Below are 19679 nucleotides of genomic sequence, written 5' to 3' on the forward strand. Positions count from 1 at the left end.
AGCACAAGAGACGAAGTCCAGGCCCAGGGGCCAAGGCCTATTACCTTTCCGGCATGTGCAAAACATAAAACAGAAGCAATATTGTAACAAATTCATTAAAGACTTAAGAAGAAAAAAAAATCAGATGCTAAAGTGCATACTCTAACCACTATACTATATTGCTTCTATAAAACAAGCACTAAACCTCAGGTACAGGAAAAAACCCTTTTCGTGTCCTCACACCTAGGTCAAAATTACAAAGAGTTATTAATTCAGGAGACAGAAAGAGAAGGAGTAAATCTGAATGAATCTGAGTCAGAACACAGTGTTATAACCTTAGGTAAATTCCACAATACCCATGCCTAAACATGGCAAATTCCACAATACCCATGCCTCAACCTCCCTATCTATAAAGGAGTTAACCACACCAGCGCTAACCATTACTTGCCTCCTGGTAGCTTGTGAGTGTTAATATTACTTGTAAAAAAAAAAAAAAAAATTATTTTGTAATAAATACACAGATCATCAGTTGAAAGAAACAAGGAAAACTACAGCGTTATTATTATTGCCTTGTTACTAGAGCTAAACACCAGAAATCAACATAAAGAAGTTATGTACACCAAGAATGTAGGGTTTGAATATGTACTTTGAGAGGCAATCTTATAATTAGTTGTTGTACCTCTAATTGCTTCTCCTTTTTTTTTTTTTTTTAATTTAAAAAAGCAATACAGGGACTTCCCTGGTGGTTCAGTGGTAAAGAATCCGCCCTGCAATGCAGGGGACGCGGGTTCGATTCCCGGTCGGGGAACTAAGATCCCACACGCCGCGGGGCAACTAAGCCCTCGCGCCAAACTACTGAGCTCGCACACCTCAATGAGGTAGCCCACGTGCAGCAAACTACAGAGCCCACGCGCTCTGGAGACTGCACGCCACAACTAGAGAGAGAAAACCCGCACGCCACAACTAGAGAGAAGCTCTCATGCTGCAACGAAGAGCCCGTGCGCCGCAATGACAAAAAAGATCCCACATGCCTTAACGAAGGTCCCGCGTGCCGCAACTAAGACCCAATACAGCCAATCAACCAATCAATCAATCAATCAATCAAGTGGGGCAGGGGGAGCAATACAGGAATTTCCCTGGCAGTCCAGTGGTTAAGACTCCAAGCTCCCAATGCAGGGGGCACGGGCTCGATCCCTGATTGGGGAACCAAGATCCCACATGTGGCACAGCGTAGCCAAAAAAAAAAAAAAAAAAAAAGCAACACATACCATACGGCATTTACCCCAGAGAACGCATGTTCGCACAAAAAAAGGTACACAAATGTCCACAGCATCTCTCTCAGTAATAGTCAAGAAATGGGAAAAAACTCAGATGTTCTTCAATGGGCAAGTGATTAAACAAACTGAAGTATAGCCAAACCATGGAATACCACTCAGCAATTAAAAAGAAAGCGGCACTGGGACCTCTCTGGTGTTCCAGCGGTTAAGACTTTGCACTCTCAATGCAGGGGGCCCAGGTTCCATCCCTGGTCAGGGAACTAGATCCCGCATGCTGCAACTAAATACCCGCACAGCCAAATAAATAAATAAATATATATATATATATTTTTTTTAAAAAAAAGGAGCACTATTGATTCATGCAATTTGGATGACTCTCCAGGGAATTACATTGATTGAAAAAGGCCAATCCAAAAGGTTACATACTGGGAATTCCCCGGCGGGCCAGTGTTTAGCACTCAGCACTTTCACTACCTGGGCTGGGTTCAATCCTTGGTCGGGGAACTAAGATCGCATAACCGGCAGCGCAGCCAAAAACAAACTTTTTTTTAATTAAGAAAAAAAAAAAAGGTTACACACTATATGATTTTATTCACATAGCATTCTTTTTTTTAGTTAATTAGTTAATTTATTTTATTTTTGGCTGCGTTGGGTCTTCGTTGCTGCGTGTGGGCTTTCTCTAGTTGCGGCGAGCGGGGGCTACTCTTTGTTGCAGTGCGCGGGCTTCTCGCTGCGGTGGCTTCTCTTGTTGCAGAGCACGGGCTCTAGGCACGCGGGCTTCAGTAGTTGTGGCACGTGGGCTCAGTAGTTGTGGCTCCCGGGCTCTAGAGCGCAGGCTCAGTCATTGTGGCGCATGGGCTTAGTTGCTCCGCGGCATGTGGGATCTTCCCGGACAAGGGATCAAACCCATGTCCCCTGCAATGGCAGGCAGATTCTTAACCGCTGCGCCACCAGGGAAGTCCCACATAACATTCTTGAAATGACAGGTTGCCAGGGACAGATAGGGCCGGGGGACTGGGAGATGGGCCATCTTCCCCAGGGGCTATTTTCCCTTGATCATCTGCACAAAAACTTTAGTGCAACTTTATCCACTGCACTATCAGATCATTATGATTTGGTGGGGAGTGGGGGAGCAGCAGTGGCTATAAAATGGCATCAGGAGAGATCCTGTGGGATGGAAATGTTCTGTATCTTGACTGTGTCAATGGCAATACCCAGGTTGTGACAGTATACTATGGTTCTGTAAGATGTTACCATTGGGGAAAACTGGGTAAAGGACACACAGGACCTATCTCACTATTATTTCTTACAACTGCATGTAAACCTACAATAATCTGTAAACAAAAAGCTTAATCAGAAATGAAGGCAACACATGCCTCTTGTAACAAGTAAAACAATAGCCTGTGGTCAATCTCTTTCTCTACCCGTCCCATTCCCTCCCTCTTGAGATAACCATGCAAACTCACTGCCCATACAAACAGGCATGCATTTAATACTTTCTGTTTACTGTATCAAAATGGGATCATACATACTACATTATTACCCTGCAGCCTACCTTCTTCACCCATCATCCCTATATCATAGAGACCTTAAAAAAAAAAAACTATTTTAAGTGCCAAGCAGGATGGCAGGTATAGAAAATTTTCTGACTAGGGCAAATCTGACAAATGTTTACCGTGCTAATGTGCCATAGCTCAGCCAGGTGCACTCAGTGAGAGCATAATATACAAGTAGCATTCTAAAGAGATCTGCAAAAAATGCAAGGTCTTCAGCAGCTCTTCGAGGATCCCATCCCCCTCTCTGCCTCCTCCATGGAACCATCCCATGGAGGTTTAACAGTTTAACTCCATTTGCCCCCTCCTGCTGTTTGTGCTTTTGTTGTATACTTCTGTTCTACATCTCCACAAGACATTATTATTGTCATTTATTTACAAAACAACATATAAATATAAAGGTGTATGTACCTGGGTATATGTACATATATATATTAAACACACACACAGACTTTAAGTGCTCTTTGCTCTTTCCTGCAGTTCTGTTCTTTTTTTTTGGGGGGGGGGGGCAAGTTTTTATATTGGTAAAGTTCTGTACTACTAGAAATATAAGATTTGAAAAGAAAAATGAGACTTGAGGATTATCTGTGGAGCTTATCCTCATTCTCCTGCTGACGCATTATGTGTTTATAATTTGAGAACTGCAGATAAATACAAACTGGTCTTCTCCATACTTGCTCACTAAGGAATTCCTCATTTCTAGGAAACGTCTATTTCAAGGAAAGGAAACAAACAAAAACACCTAGTGCACTAGATGATTAAAAGGTACACATTTTATAGCCTGAGTTCGAGAAAAAAATTACCCAAGAAACGGCCTTTTTCCCTAGGAGCCAGCTTCTACTAGGGGAGTCTAGGGTTCTCTAGGCAAAGAAAAAAAACTTGCCAGTTTAAACAGAATAACAGAAACGTTCAGCCAATCAAATATACAGAACTCATCACTTGCAGTGAGGAATGAAAGGCCTGTATCAACAGAAAAAATAAATGGCACAGGCAACGTCTGGAACAGAAAACAAACAGGAGGTACTTTAAAAAGCCAAAATTGCAAAGACAGATTAACAGGGTATGAAATTACACGCCGGGCAATGCACCTGTTAAAGGAAAAGAGGCGCACACCAAGTCTGAAGTCTTAAGAATTCGGTGTTTAACATTACTTCTGCATGCTGCCCAGCAGGAAACTCGGGTCCTGGCTTAATCCACAACGCACACTTCATTTAAGGAGGTGAACTGCTTGGTCTGACTCAGTTTCTTATTCTGTAAAATGAATGCAACACAGCTGTCGTGAGTCGCCAAAGAATTCTGCACAAACGCTTTGTAACTCCAAAGTGCTGTGCAAATCAGAGCAGCCCTTCTCTCCTTCACATTCGTTTGACTTGGAATTTCAGAAGTTTAGCTGAAAATATAGACGACTCGGAAGCAAGGGACTGAGAGTGACCCACACAGGTGGACAGAAATGCAAAAACTGGAGCACCTCATACAAACCACAAGAGAACACGTTCACGTGCACACGTTATCAGTAACAGAAAACGCCACCGGTAGCAACCGTAAACCACTGAGAGGACCAGCAACGACATGTGTCCAAATCCAGCCGGCAGCACAGCCTCGTCGGCGGCAGTGCCTTAAACACAGCTCCCCGCACTCCGCGGCCTAACAAGATCCACTTTTTCCAAAAAGTTTAGCAACTTGCCAAGTACGCTGGCATAGTTCACCTTTTTTAATTGCTAAGCAAACATGCAGGAGAGTTGAGACAATCAAGGGAATGTTCAGCCTTCCTCAAAAATAAGATCCAGGAAATTCACGTTTTGCTTGAACAGTTTCATGTCTAAAACTGATCACAAACCTCTGTTTGATGTTGTTTTCTCGCTGCTGGCCAATGAGCCCGGGAAAGACAACGAATTCTTTCAAACAGGGAGGGCTCTCTGCACTCTTCAGCTAAACCAGCGAGGCTTTACCACCGTCACGTTTAAAATAATGAGGAGGACGCCTCGATGGAGTTTACCGGGCTGCGCTAATCACGAGGGGCCTCGGGCGCCCAGGGCGGGCCCCAGCGCCGGTGGCCGCGGGACCGGACGCCCTCCCCGGGACCCCCCCAGGACCCCCTCCCCGGGACGCGGCCGCGGGACAGGACGCCCCCCAGAACCCCTGACCGGGACGCAGCTGCGGGACAGGACGCCCCCCAGAACCCCTGCCCGGGACGCGGCTGCGAGACAGGACGCCCCCCAGGACCCCTGCCCGGGACGCGGCCGCGGGACACGAAGCTCCCCCCTCCCCCGGAACCCCTCCCCAGAGCGCGGGCCTCGCCGCCGTCACGCGGCACCCGCCGCGCTCACCGCGGGCCGGGAAACCCCTCAGGCCGACTGACCCCCGCCCGCCGCCCAGCCTCCCTCCGGCCCGCGCCGCCCGCCGCGCCTACCGCGTTCTTCTGCATCATCTTGTCCATCTTATGGGCAATGCGGACCACCTCGTCCTCCATGGCCCCGGCAGGCCTGCCCCGCGCCGGGCCGCGGGGGACGGGAAACGAGCGAAGCTGGCGGGGCGGCGGGTAAGCCCAGGCGTCGGCGAGGGCCCTCAGCAGGCCTGACCGAGGCGCTTCCTCACTCACGGCGGCGGCGGCGGCGGCGGCGGCGGCGGCGGCGGCGGCGGCGCTCCTCACCCGCAGGCAGCGCCAATCCAGCTCCCAGCTCGCGGCGGCGGCGGCGGCGGCGCTCCTCCCCCGCAGGCAGCGCCAATCGAGCTCCCAGCTCGCGGCGGCGGCGCTCCACCCCGCAGGCAACGCCAATCGAGCTCCCAGCTCGCGGCGGCGGCGGCGGCGGCGCTCCTCCCCCGCAGGCAGCGCCAACTGAGCTCCCAGCTCGCGGCGGCGGCGGCGCTCCTCCCCCGCAGGCAGCGCCAATCCAGCTCCCAGCTCGCGGCGGCGGCGCTCCTCCCCAGCAGGCAGCGCCAATCGAGCTCCCAGCTCGCGGCGGCGGCGGCGGCGCTCCTCCCCCGCAGGCAGCGCCAATCGAGCTCCCAGCTCGCGGCGGCGGCGGCGGCGGCGCTCCTCCCCAGCAGGCAGCGCCAACTGAGCTCCCAGCTCGCGGCGGCGGCGGCGGCGGCGCTCCTACCCCGCAGGCAGCGCCAATCCAGCTCCCAGCTCGCGGCGGCGGCGGCGGCGCTCCTCACCCGCAGGCAGCGCCAATCCAGCTCCCAGCTCGCGGGGGCGGCGCTCCTCCACCGCAGGCAGCGCCAATCCAGCTCCCAGCTCGCGGCGGCGGCGGCGGCGGCGGCGCTCCTCCCCCGCAGGCAGCGCCAATCGAGCTCCCAGCTCGCGGCGGCGGCGCTCCACCCCGCAGGCAGCGCCAATCGAGCTCCCAGCTCGCGGCGGCGGCGGCGGCGGCGGCGGCGCTCCTCCCCAGCAGGCAGCGCCAACTGAGCTCCCAGCTCGCGGCGGCGGCGGCGCTCCTCCCCCGCAGGCAGCGCCAATCAAGCTCCCAGCTGGCGGCGGCGGCGGCGGCGCTCCTCACCCGCAGGCAGCGCCAATCCAGCTCCCAGCTCGCGGGGGCGGCGCTCCTCCACCGCAGGCAGCGCCAATCCAGCTCCCAGCTCGCGGCGGCGGCGGCGGCGGCGCTCCTCACCCGCAGGCAGCGCCAATCCAGCTCCCAGCTCGCGGGGGCGGCGCTCCTCCACCGCAGGCAGCGCCAATCCAGCTCCCAGCTCGCGGCGGCGGCGGCGGCGGCGCTCCTCCCCCGCAGGCAGCGCCAATCGAGCTCCCAGCTCGCGGCGGCGGCGCTCCACCCCGCAGGCAGCGCCAATCGAGCTCCCAGCTCGCGGCGGCGGCGGCGGCGGCGCTCCTCCCCAGCAGGCAGCGCCAACTGAGCTCCCAGCTCGCGGCGGCGGCGGCGCTCCTCCCCCGCAGGCAGCGCCAATCCAGCTCCCAGCTCGCGGCGGCGGCGGCGGCGGCGCTCCTCCCCCGCAGGCAGCGCCAATCGAGCTCCCAGCTCGCGGCGGCGGCGCTCCTCCCCCGCAGGCAGCGCCAATCGAGCTCCCAGCTCGCGGCGGCGGCGGCGCTCCTCCCCAGCAGGCAGCGCCAACTGAGCTCCCAGCTCGCGGCGGCGGCGGCGCTCCTACCCCGCAGGCAGCGCCAATCGAGCTCCCAGCTCGCGGCGGCGGCGGCGGCGCTCCTCACCCGCAGGCAGCGCCAATCCAGCTCCCAGCTCGCGGGGGCGGCGCTCCTCCACCGCAGGCAGCGCCAATCCAGCTCCCAGCTCGCGGCGGCGGCGGCGGCGGCGCTCCTCCCCCGCAGGCAGCGCCAATCGAGCTCCCAGCTCGCGGCGGCGGCGCTCCACCCCGCAGGCAGCGCCAATCGAGCTCCCAGCTCGCGGCGGCGGCGGCGGCGGCGCTCCTCCCCAGCAGGCAGCGCCAACTGAGCTCCCAGCTCGCGGCGGCGGCGGCGCTCCTCCCCCGCAGGCAGCGCCAATCAAGCTCCCAGCTGGCGGCGGCGGCGCTCCTCCCCCGCAGGCAGCGCAAATCCAGCTCCCAGCTCGCGGCGGCGGCGGCGGCGCTCCTCCCCCGCAGGCAGCGCCAATCAAGCTCCCAGCTCGCGGCGGCGGCGGCGGCGGCGCTCCTCCCCAGCAGGCAGCGCCAATCGAGCTCCCAGCTCGCGGCGGCCGCGGCAGCGGCGGCGGCGGCGGCGACGCTCCTCCCCCGCAGGCAGCGCCAATCGAGCTCCCAGCTCGCGGCGGCGCTCCTCCCCCGCAGGCAGCGCCAATCGAGCTCCCAGCTCTCGGCGGCGGCGGCGGCGCTCCTCCCCCACAGGCAACTCCAATCGAGCTCCCAGCTCTGTTCTTTTTTTTTTTTTTTTGAATTTTGAGATTTTTCATTTGAAGTAAGTCTTAATGCTATTAAATTCACAAATATGCTAATTTAAATACCCAAGTCTATTATCTAAGACACACATTGCAAACACAAATATCTATTCTCTCCACATGTCAGAGCCCATTCATTTCATGGTTTGGAAATGGGGAGAATAGATCCCCTTAAACTGCAAGTCAGCAGGTGTTTCTTTACAGTTAACTTCAGCAAAATTCATACAAAATATTAATTAACAATGATCTTCTTGTTAACTCACAAGGAAACACCTTCAAAGCTGCATTTTGTTAAAGTTTCTGTACTAAAATGTAGAAAAACTGAACTACACAAATATTGAAAAGTTAAAAATTCCTTAATTTTTTATTCCTGGTACCACTACCACAATTTACAGGGCAATATACCTGATGTAATGAAAAGAAAAAGAAAAAGACAAAGCTACAACAGATAAAAGACCTCAGGAATGTACATCTAATTGACACTCCATTGCATTAATCAATAGCTGCACTTTTTGCAAACTGTGGCTAGGACAGTCCTGAGCAAGAAGGGTTTCCTGTTTAAGCTGCAGTAACTTTTCTGACTTCTGTGGCAGATTTTTACAGTTCCTCTAATGCATTCGGGACGACTGTCTCAAAGTAACCTGCAGCTTTCCTGACACCTCCTCGCTCTCTCTCCTGCCAAGAACTGTAGCCCTTTTCTTGTGAGTTTTGAGAACCTTCTGCTACCATATCCACCACTTCCACCACCAGATCCATAACCACCACCATAGGGACTTCCCGAGCTTCTTCCACCAAAACTGCCTCCCTTCATGGGTCCATCATTTGATTGCTGTTGTCCACTATAATTTCCAAAATCATTATAGCTCCCACCACCACCATAGTTACCTCCAAAATTTCCTCCTTCATTGTAACCATCATATCCTCCACCACCGCCACCATATCCCCCATCTTGGTTTCCATATCCTGGTCCACCACCACCATAGCCTCCTCTACTACTGTAACCAGGACCACCGCCATAGTTACCACCGTCGCCTCCAAATCCGTTCTATCCACCATCACCTCCTCCATAACTACCTCTGCTGCCACCACCTCCACCACCATAGCCTCCTCTTCCACCAAGTTTCCACCACGGCCAAAGTTACCTCCACCACCTCCAAAGTTTCCTCCACGACCCATAAAGTTGCCAGATCCACCTCCACGACCTCTTTGTGATCCAGCAGATTGCGTTTCTTCTTTAGGAAGGGCCTTTTTCACTTCACAATTATGCCCATTAATAGTGTGGTATTTCTGAACAACAATTTTATCAACTGTATCATGATCATCAAAAGTTACAAAAGCAAATCCTCTCTTTTTTCCACTCTGCCTGTCTTCCATAACTTCTATGGTTTCAATCTCGCCATGCTTTTCAAAGTAGTCTCTCAAATTACATTCTTCTGTATCTTCTTTAATACCACCAACAAAAATTTTCTTCACTGTTAGATGGGCACCAGGCTTTACAGATCCTCTCTAGAACCAGCTCTCTTTGGTTCCACTACACGCCCATCAACCTTGTGTGGTCGAGCACACATTGCTGCATCCACCTCTTCAACCCAAGAGTAAGTCACAAAACCAAAGCCCCTGGAACGTTTTGTTTGGGGGTCTCTTATCACCACACAATCTGTAAGTGTGCCCCATTCCTCAAAATGTTCTCTTAAGCTATCGTCTGTAGTTTCAAAGCTCAGACCACCAATAAACAGTTTTCTCAACTGTTCTGGTTCCTTTGGATCATGGCCCTCCTCCCCACCCCACCCCCGGCGGCGGCGGTGGCGGCGGCGGCGGCGGCGGCGACGGCGGCGGCGGCGACGGCGACGGCCGGAGTCGGGCTGGGGGCGACCGGGCGGCGGTTTTACCTCCGTTTTGAGACCGGACTCGCCTCTTCCAACTCGAGTTCAATATGGGACGGAGAGGCCAGCTCTGTTCTATGTTGGGCCATTTTACTTCAGCCTAAAAAAATTTCTTCTAGTATTCCCTAAGGTCTGCTGGGGATCAGTTTTCTTATTTTTCATTTATCTGTATTTGATTTTTTAAAATTGATTCCAATTTTCTGTTGAGATTCTCCATATTTTAATCTATTAATCCCCATCTTTTACTCTCAATATAGTCATTTTAAAGTTCTGTGCTAACTCCAGAATCTGAATTCCCTCTAAATCAATTTTTCTTGTTTTGTTTTGTTTTTTTTTTGTCTTAATTTTTAGTCACTTTTTCCTGCTTCAGGAATTTCATAATTTTTGATTGTGTGCTGGACATGGTGAATAAAAAATTCATAGAGACTGAAGATGCTATTACTTTGAACCAGAGAAGATTTACCCCTTTCTCTGTTAATCAGAGTGGCTGATCATTTCAGTCATTTCAGGAATTTTACTAGGTCAGAACTGGGTTGGAGCTTTACTTGTCTCATGCTACCTATGATTTTTCCTGATTTGTGGCCTCCCTGGATTTTTGCTGTGAGCCTGACAGGTCTTTGATTCTTCAATAAATACAGTCAGTTATTGACTTCAGTCTTTCAGATGTTTGAATTCAGCTCTTTAGGCTCTCAGTTCTCACAGCTTCAGAGTATGGCAAATGTAAGGAGAGACCAGCTATGTATTTGTTACCGTTACACTTTCTCAATGAAAATTTGTCTCATAAACACTGAAACATTGCAGATGATTTCACTTTTTCTGACTCAGCCCCCTTCTTGGGGATGGCACTTCTGGGTTTTTACTGTGAGTCTGGTAGGTCTCTGATTCCTCACTTTGGAAAGTTCTCTCCCTCAGGCATTAGGTATTTAAGCTTCCTGCTTTCTATAGGTTCAAAAACTGGCAAATGTCTTGAAGAGGAGACCTAATGATTGTCACAGGCCCCTTTATCTAGCGGGATTTGGTTTGTTCGTGCCATGACTGTGCAGGAAATTTCACTCTGCTTTCTTGGCTCAGTCCCCCATCATCCTGTACCACCCTGACACTAAGGAAATGTCCTGTGGGGGAAATCGGCTTGACATTCTGCTAGATTTCACTCCATCATGCCAGCAAATGAGTTCATCAAAAGGTATGGTGATTTCTCTTTTCCAGTGGAGTATGTCCACTACATAAGGAAATACAAAAGACAGTATAAATGTATTTTTGTTTGTAATTCAGTTTTTCTCCTATATGACTTAAAAGACAAATGCAGTATAAGCAAGTCCCAAATACATAAAGAAAAACTAACAGAATTAAAATGATAAAGCCTGACACTATTTTTTAAATAAATAAATAAATTTATTTATTTATTTATTTGTATTTTTATTTTTGGCTGCGTTGGGTCTTCGTTGCTGCGCGCGGGTTTTCTCTAGCTGTGGCGAGCAGGGGCTACTCTTTGTTGTGGTGCGTGGCCTTCTCGTTGCGGTGGCTTCTCTTGTTGAGGAGCACGGGCTCTAAGTGCATGGGCTTCAGTAGTTGTGGCTCTTGGGCTCTAGAGCGCAGGCTCAGTAGTTTTGGCGTGCGGGCTTAGTTGCTCCGCGGCATGTGGGATCTTCCCAGACCAGGGCTCGAGCCCGTGTCCCCTGCATTGGCAGGCGGATTCTTAACCACTGTACCACCAGGGAAGTCCGAAAAACTGACACTATTAAAGGGAGAAATATTTCAAGCCAATAGCAAAAGGTCATATATTGTATAATTCCATGTCTATGAAATGTCCAGGATGAGCAAATCCATATAGACAGAAAGTAGATTAGTGGATGCCAGGGGATGTTGGGGAGGGGAAAATAGGGAGTAACAGCTAACATATACAAGATTTCTTTGTGGGGGGCGTGACAAAACTGTTCTGGAATTAGATAGCAATATTGGTTGTGAAAATACTAAGAACTAGTGAATTGTACACTTACTTTAATCGGTGAATTTTTTTTTTTTAATCTTGTAGAAGTTTTTATTTCAGTGATTACAAGAACGCAGTAAATGGAAACTATGCTGGTTTACATTAGGCATGCACCTCTACCTGAAACTGCTGTTAGTTTTTGACTGGCCTAAATCTTTATAACTTATTTTTGCATTAGGCACATCTTTAAATTTTTTTGGACCCTGACATACAGGGTAAGTTAACTTCTTCCTTGTGGCAGTTTAGTATGAGAATTATGTTCGCTGGCTAGATTCCTTTAACTAAAGGCCTCTAAGACTCTCAGGCTACCTGTACTAGCTCAAGACTGTACTTTATATATAGATATAAAGATGATAAAATAAAATAAAATAAAGCTTTTGGGAGGTCTGACGTCTTCTGCCAGCGTTCAGTGGGTGTTCTGTAGGAGCAGTTCCACGTGTAGATGTATTTCTACTGTATCTGTGGGAAGGAAGGTGATCTCCACGTCTTACTCTTCTGCCATCTTGCCCCTCCCTCCCCCCAGGAATATCACTTTTAAAGGAGAAGGTATAAACCCCTTGGTTATATGAACTGGAGATTTTAGTAAGAAGTCAATATATTTTTTGTTAGGCACATGTTATGTTAGGCTGTCTCCCTGCACAGGACGCAGGCGCCTTGAAAATGGAAATCATATCCCTCTATAGTACGTCCCTCTTCTTTCTGCTTTGCAGTTTGCTGCTCCACTTGTTCAACCCCACTTAGTAATAACCTATACTTCCCTTGTTCCTGTTTTCCCATCTGGAAAACAGACAAAAGGCAACCAAACAACGCAAAGGTCTCAACAAATAAGGGATATCCAAAACCAGAGATGGCCAGAACTTCTGTATCCCTCATGAAACCTAGTCCCGTGTTCAATACTTAGGTATCATTAATACATGCGTGTTGACTGACACAGTTTAAACTCAATTCTTCCACTTCCCAGTTTAGTTTTAGTCCTCATACAAAACCTGATCATCAAATTCCTTAATGCTAGGAATCACAGTGAAAAATAATTTCTCAACTGACTTCTGTCAGATGAGTGAGAACTAAGGTTAATTCAGTGTATCTGAAGCATAGACAGTGAGGGCACAAGTGGCACAAGATGGGGCTAGAGAAGCAGAGAGGATTCTAGACCACGCAGAGTCTTAAAGGCCAACACTGTGTTTTCTATTCTCAAAACAATGTTTGTGAGCGATGTTTATGAGCAATGTTCCAACTTGCTTTGAAGGTTTCTTGTGTGAAGAATGGATTGGAAGGAAACAAGATATATGGACACTAGTTAGGACCTAATCGCAACAGACAGGCAAGTTCAGTATTAGAATGTTGAGGGAGAGCTGACAGATTCCAAAGAAATTCAGGAGATAAACTGAAGCGGGCTTAATGGGGTATGAGATGGAGGAAAGGAAGGTCTTAGGGAATTAAAGGGTTTACTGCACACATGAGCAAAGTCTCAAAATTAATCATTTGAACGTACAGAGGTAGATCTCCCAAATGACACCGGTTAGGAAGCAACGGTACGCCCTTTAGAATTCCTAGAGACAACACAAATCAACTGTTTCGATGGAAAATTCGGCGGGACCGGTGCGTTTTTTCACTCCAACTTAGTTCCAAATTCCTATTACTCACATTTTCTGTGCCAAAACAACACAGCTGGAGGAACTGAAGGGGATTCCGTTTTGGTAATTAAGGAGTGGCCCTAACACTGACAGTCCCATCTTAAAAAGCACTCCCTCTGCATTTTACCAGAGGAGCAATGGCCAGAGCCTCCCTTTGAAAACGATGGGCAGAAATCAGAACATTACACACTGTCCCTTTCAGCTACTGTGAACTGAGCCGGGAGACGACCAATATCCCCTGGCACAGCACGGACGGGCCAGCGCGCGGGGGCAACAGGGACAGGAGACAGCACAAGAGACGAAGCCCAGGCCCAGGGGCCAAGGCCTATTACCTTTCCGGCATGTGCAAAACATAAAACAGAAGCAATATTGTAACAAATTCATTAAAGACTTAAGAAGAAAAAAAAATCAGATGCTAAAGTGCATACTCTAACCACTATACTATATTGCTTCTATAAAACAAGCACTAAACCTCAGGTACAGGAAAAAACCCTTTTCGTGTCCTCACACCTAGGTCAAAATTACAAAGAGTTATTAATTCAGGAGACAGAAAGAGAAGGAGTAAATCTGAATGAATCTGAGTCAGAACACAGTGTTATAACCTTAGGTAAATTCCACAATACCCATGCCTCAACATGGCAAATTCCACAATATCCATGCCTCAACCTCCCTATCTATAAAGGAGTTAACCACACCAGCACTAACCATTACTTGCCTCCTGGTAGCTTGTGAGTGTTAATTATTATTTGTAAGAAATACACAGATCATCAGTTGAAAGAAACAAGGAAAACTACAGCGTTATTATTATTGTCTTGTTACTAGAGCTAAACACCAGAAATCAACATAAAGAAGTTATGTACACCAACAATGTAGGGTTTGAATATGTACTTTGAAAGGCAATCATATAATTAGTTGTTTTACCTCTGATTGCTTTTCCTTTTTTTTTTTTTTTTTTTAATTTAAAAAAGCAATACAGGGACTTCCCTGGTGGTTCAGTGGTAAAGAATCCGCCCTGCAATGCAGGGGACGTGGGTTCGATTCCCGGTCGGGGAACTAAGATCCCACACGCCGCGGGGCAACTAAGCCCTCGCGCCAAACTACTGAGCTCGCACACCTCAATGAGGTAGCCCACGTGCAGCAAACTACAGAGCCCACGCGCTCTGGAGCCTGCACGCCACAACTACAGAGCCCACGTGCCACAACTAGAGAGAGAAAACCCGCACGCCACAACTAGAGAGAAGCTCTCATGCTGCAACGAAGAGCCCGTGCGCCGCAATGACAAAAAAGATCCCACATGCCTTAACGAAGGTCCCGCGTGCCGCAACTAAGACCCAATACAGCCAATCAACCAATCAATCAATCAATCAATCAAGTGGGGCAGGGGGAGCAATACAGGAATTTCCCTGGCAGTCCAGTGGTTAAGACTCCAAGCTCCCAATGCAGGGGGCACGGGCTCGATCCCTGATTGGGGAACCAAGATCCCACATGTGGCACAGCGTAGCCAAAAAAAAAAAAAAAAAAAAAAAAGCAACACATACCATACGGCATTTACCCCAGAGAACGCATGTTCGCACAAAAAAAGGTACACAAATGTCCACAGCATCTCTCTCAGTAATAGTCAAGAAATGGGAAAAAACTCAGATGTTCTTCAATGGGCAAGTGATTAAACAAACTGAAGTATAGCCAAACCATGGAATACTACTCAGCAATTAAAAAGAAAGCAGCACTGGGACCTCTCTGGTGTTCCAGCGGTTAAGACTCTGCACTCTCAATGCAGGGGGCCCAGGTTCCATCCCTGGTCAGGGAACTAGATCCCGCATGCTGCAACTATATACCCGCACAGCCAAATAAATAAATAAATATATATATATTTTTTTTTTTTAAAAAAAGGAGCACTATTGATTCATGCAATTTGGATGACTCTCCAGGGAATTACATTGATTGAAAAAGGCCAATCCAAAAGGTTACATACTGGGAATTCCCTGGCGGGCCAGTGTTTAGCACTCAGCACTTTCACTACCTGGGCTGGGTTCAATCCTTGGTCGGGGAACTAAGATCGCATAACCGGCAGCGCAGCCAAAAACAAACTTTTTTTTAATTAAGAAAAAAAAAAAAGGTTACACACTATATGATTTTATTCACATAGCATTCTTTTTTTTTAATTAATTAGTTAATTTATTTTATTTTTGGCTGCGTTGGGTCTTCGTTGCTGCGTGTGGGCTTTCTCTAGTTGCGGCGAGCGGGGGCTACTCTTTGTTGCAGTGCGCGGGCTTCTCGCTGCGGTGGCTTCTCTTGTTGCAGAGCACGGGCTCTAGGCACGCGGGCTTCAGTAGTTGTGGCACGTGGGCTCAGTAGTTGTGGCTCCCGGGCTCTAGAGCGCAGGCTCAGTCATTGTGGCGCATGGGCTTAGTTGCTCCGCGGCATGTGGGATCTTCCCGGACAAGGGATCAAACCCATGTCCCCTGCAATGGCAGGCAGATTCTTAACCGCTGCGCCACCAGGGAAGTCCCACATAACATTCTTGAAATGACAGGTTGCCAGGGACAGATAGGGCCGGGGGACTGGGAGATGGGCCATCTTCCCCAGGGGCTATTTTCCCTTGATCATCTGCACAAAAACTTTAGTGCAACTTTATCCACTGCACTATCAGATCATTATGATTTGGTGGGGAGTGGGGGAGCAGCAGTGGCTATAAAATGGCATCAGGAGAGATCCTGTGGGATGGAAATGTTCTGTATCTTGACTGTGTCAATGGCAATACCCAGGTTGTGACAGTATACTATGGTTCTGTAAGATGTTACCATTGGGGAAAACTGGGTAAAGGACACACAGGACCTATCTCACTATTATTTCTTACAACTGCATGTAAACCTACAATAATCTGTAAACAAAAAGCTTAATCAGAAATGAAGGCAACACATGCCTCTTGTAACAAGTAAAACAATAGCCTGTGGTCAATCTCTTTCTCTACCCGTCCCATTCCCTCCCTCTTGAGATAACCATGCAAACTCACTGCTCATACAAACAGGCATGCATTTAATACTTTCTGTTTACTGTATCAAAATGGGATCATACATACTACATTATTACCCTGCAGCCTACCTTCTTCACCCATCATCCCTATATCATAGAGACCTTAAAAAAAAAAAACTATTTTAAGTGCCAAGCAGGATGGCAGGTATAGAAAATTTTCTGACTAGGGCAAATCTGACAAATGTTTACCGTGCTAATGTGCCATAGCTCAGCCAGGTGCACTCAGTGAGAGCATAATATACAAGTAGCATTCTAAAGAGATCTGCAAAAAATGCAAGGTCTTCAGCAGCTCTTCGAGGATCCCATCCCCCTCTCTGCCTCCTCCATGGAACCATCCCATGGAGGTTTAACAGTTTAACTCCATTTGCCCCCTCCTGCTGTTTGTGCTTTTGTTGTATACTTCTGTTCTACATCTCCACAAGACATTATTATTGTCATTTATTTACAAAACAACATATAAATATAAAGGTGTATGTACCTGGGTATATGTACATATATATATTAAACACACACACAGACTTTAAGTGCTCTTTGCTCTTTCCTGCAGTTCTGTTCTTTTTTTTTGGGGGGGGGGGCAAGTTTTTATATTGGTAAAGTTCTGTACTACTAGAAATATAAGATTTGAAAAGAAAAATGAGACTTGAGGATTATCTGTGGAGCTTATCCTCATTCTCCTGCTGACGCATTATGTGTTTATAATTTGAGAACTGCAGATAAATACAAACTGGTCTTCTCCATACTTGCTCACTAAGGAATTCCTCATTTCTAGGAAACGTCTATTTCAAGGAAAGGAAACAAACAAAAACACCTAGTGCACTAGATGATTAAAAGGTACACATTTTATAGCCTGAGTTCGAGAAAAAAATTACCCAAGAAACGGCCTTTTTCCCTAGGAGCCAGCTTCTACTAGGGGAGTCTAGGGTTCTCTAGGCAAAGAAAAAAAACTTGCCAGTTTAAACAGAATAACAGAAACGTTCAGCCAATCAAATATACAGAACTCATCACTTGCAGTGAGGAATGAAAGGCCTGTATCAACAGAAAAAATAAATGGCACAGGCAACGTCTGGAACAGAAAACAAACAGGAGGTACTTTAAAAAGCCAAAATTGCAAAGACAGATTAACAGGGTATGAAATTACACGCCGGGCAATGCACCTGTTAAAGGAAAAGAGGCGCACACCAAGTCTGAAGTCTTAAGAATTCGGTGTTTAACATTACTTCTGCATGCTGCCCAGCAGGAAACTCGGGTCCTGGCTTAATCCACAACGCACACTTCATTTAAGGAGGTGAACTGCTTGGTCTGACTCAGTTTCTTATTCTGTAAAATGAATGCAACACAGCTGTCGTGAGTCGCCAAAGAATTCTGCACAAACGCTTTGTAACTCCAAAGTGCTGTGCAAATCAGAGCAGCCCTTCTCTCCTTCACATTCGTTTGACTTGGAATTTCAGAAGTTTAGCTGAAAATATAGACGACTCGGAAGCAAGGGACTGAGAGTGACCCACACAGGTGGACAGAAATGCAAAAACTGGAGCACCTCATACAAACCACAAGAGAACACGTTCACGTGCACACGTTATCAGTAACAGAAAACGCCACCGGTAGCAACCGTAAACCACTGAGAGGACCAGCAACGACATGTGTCCAAATCCAGCCGGCAGCACAGCCTCGTCGGCGGCAGTGCCTTAAACACAGCTCCCCGCACTCCGCGGCCTAACAAGATCCACTTTTTCCAAAAAGTTTAGCAACTTGCCAAGTACACTGGCGTAGTTCACCTTTTTTAATTGCTAAGCAAACATGCAGGAGAGTTGAGACAATCAAGGGAATGTTCAGCCTTCCTCAAAAATAAGATCCAGGAAATTCACGTTTTGCTTGAACAGTTTCATGTCTAAAACTGATCACAAACCTCTGTTTGATGTTGTTTTCTCGCTGCTGGCCAATGAGCCCGGGAAAGACAACGAATTCTTTCAAACAGGGAGGGCTCTCTGCACTCTTCAGCTAAACCAGCGAGGCTTTACCACCGTCACGTTTAAAATAATGAGGAGGACGCCTCGATGGAGTGTACCGGGCTGCGCTAATCACGAGGGGCCTCGGGCGCCCAGGGCGGGCCCCAGCGCCGGTGGCCGCGGGACCGGACGCCCTCCCCGGGACCCCCCCAGGACCCCCTCCCCGGGACGCGGCCGCGGGACAGGACGCCCCCCAGAACCCCTGACCGGGACGCAGCTGCGGGACAGGACGCCCCCCAGAACCCCTGCCCGGGACGCGGCTGCGAGACAGGACGCCCCCCAGGACCCCTGCCCGGGACGCGGCCGCGGGACACGAAGCTCCCCCCTCCCCAGGAACCCCTCCCCAGAGCGCGGGCCTCGCCGCCGTCACGCGGCACCCGCCGCGCTCACCGCGGGCCGGGAAACCCCTCAGGCCGACTGACCCCCGCCCGCCGCCCAGCCTCCCTCCGGCCCGCGCCGCCCGCCGCGCTTACCGCGTTCTTCTGCATCATCTTGTCCATCTTCTGGGCAATGCGGACCACCTCGTCCTCCATGGCCCCGGCAGGCCTGCCCCGCGCCGGGCCGCGGGGGACGGGAAACGAGCGGAGCTGGCGGGGCGGCGGGTAAGCCCAGGCGTCGGCGAGGGCCCTCAGCAGGCCTGACCGAGGCGCTTCCTCACTCACGGCGACGGCGACGGCGACGGCGGCGGCGGCGGCGGCGGCGCTCCTCACCCGCAGGCAGCGCCAATCCAGCTCACAGCTCGCGGGGGCGGCGCGCCTCCCCCGCAGGCAGCGCCAATCCAGCTCCCAGCTCGCGGCGGCGGCGGCGGCGCTCCTCCCCCGCAGGCAGCGCCAATCGAGCTCCCAGCTCGCGGCGGCGGCGGCGGCGCTCCTCCCCCGCAGGCAGCGCCAATCGAGCTCCCAGCTCGCGGCGGCGGCGGCGCTCCTCCCCAGCAGGCAGCGCCAACTGAGCTCCCAGCTCGCGGCGGCGGCGGCGGCGGCGCTCCTACCCCGCAGGCAGCGCCAATCGAGCTCCCAGCTCGCGGCGGCGGCGGCGGCGCTCCTCACCCGCAGGCAGCGCCAATCCAGCTCCCAGCTCGCGGGGGCGGCGCTCCTCCACCGCAGGCAGCGCCAATCCAGCTCCCAGCTCGCGGCGGCGGCGGCGGCGGCGCTCCTCCCCCGCAGGCAGCGCCAATCGAGCTCCCAGCTCGCGGCGGCGGCGCTCCACCCCGCAGGCAGCGCCAATCGAGCTCCCAGCTCGCGGCGGCGGCGGCGGCGGCGGCGCTCCTCCCCAGCAGGCAGCGCCAACTGAGCTCCCAGCTCGCGGCGGCGGCGGCGCTCCTCCCCCGCAGGCAGCGCCAATCCAGCTCCCAGCTCGCGACGGCGGCGGCGCTCCTCCCCCGCAGGCAGCGCCAATCGAGCTCCCAGCTCGCGGCGGCGGCGGCGGCGCTCCTCCCCCGCAGGCAGCGCCAATCGAGCTCCCAGCTCGCGGCGGCGGCGGCGGCGGCGCT

General features: G+C 50.6%; 3 long non-coding RNA genes and 1 pseudogene across 4 annotated transcripts; all 4 read right to left on the reverse strand.

Annotated features, from left to right (window-relative positions):
- Positions 1-330: 330 nt before the first annotated feature.
- LOC309644384 lies at positions 331-14100 on the reverse strand. Its single transcript, XR_014254397.1, has 2 exons — positions 13821-14100; positions 331-382 (listed from the first exon to the last, which is right to left on the reverse strand). It is a non-coding gene; the product is annotated as an uncharacterized lncRNA (long non-coding RNA).
- On the reverse strand, positions 1840-5224 carry LOC309644386. Its single transcript, XR_014254399.1, has 2 exons — positions 3898-5224; positions 1840-3769 (listed from the first exon to the last, which is right to left on the reverse strand). It is a non-coding gene; the product is annotated as an uncharacterized lncRNA (long non-coding RNA).
- LOC309643477 (heterogeneous nuclear ribonucleoprotein A3 pseudogene) lies at positions 8350-13812 on the reverse strand (annotated as a pseudogene). The gene is made up of 2 exons: positions 13804-13812; positions 8350-9512 (listed from the first exon to the last, which is right to left on the reverse strand). The product of its transcript is annotated as a heterogeneous nuclear ribonucleoprotein A3 pseudogene (transcript).
- Positions 14101-15271: 1171 nt separating the features above from the next.
- LOC309644385 lies at positions 15272-18668 on the reverse strand. Its single transcript, XR_014254398.1, has 2 exons — positions 17342-18668; positions 15272-17213 (listed from the first exon to the last, which is right to left on the reverse strand). It is a non-coding gene; the product is annotated as an uncharacterized lncRNA (long non-coding RNA).
- Between the last annotated feature and the right edge of the window lie 1011 nt (positions 18669-19679).

Source organism: Balaenoptera physalus (assembly GCF_965194825.1).
Source record: "Balaenoptera physalus genome assembly, chromosome: 15".
Lineage (NCBI taxonomy): Eukaryota > Metazoa > Chordata > Mammalia > Artiodactyla > Balaenopteridae > Balaenoptera > Balaenoptera physalus.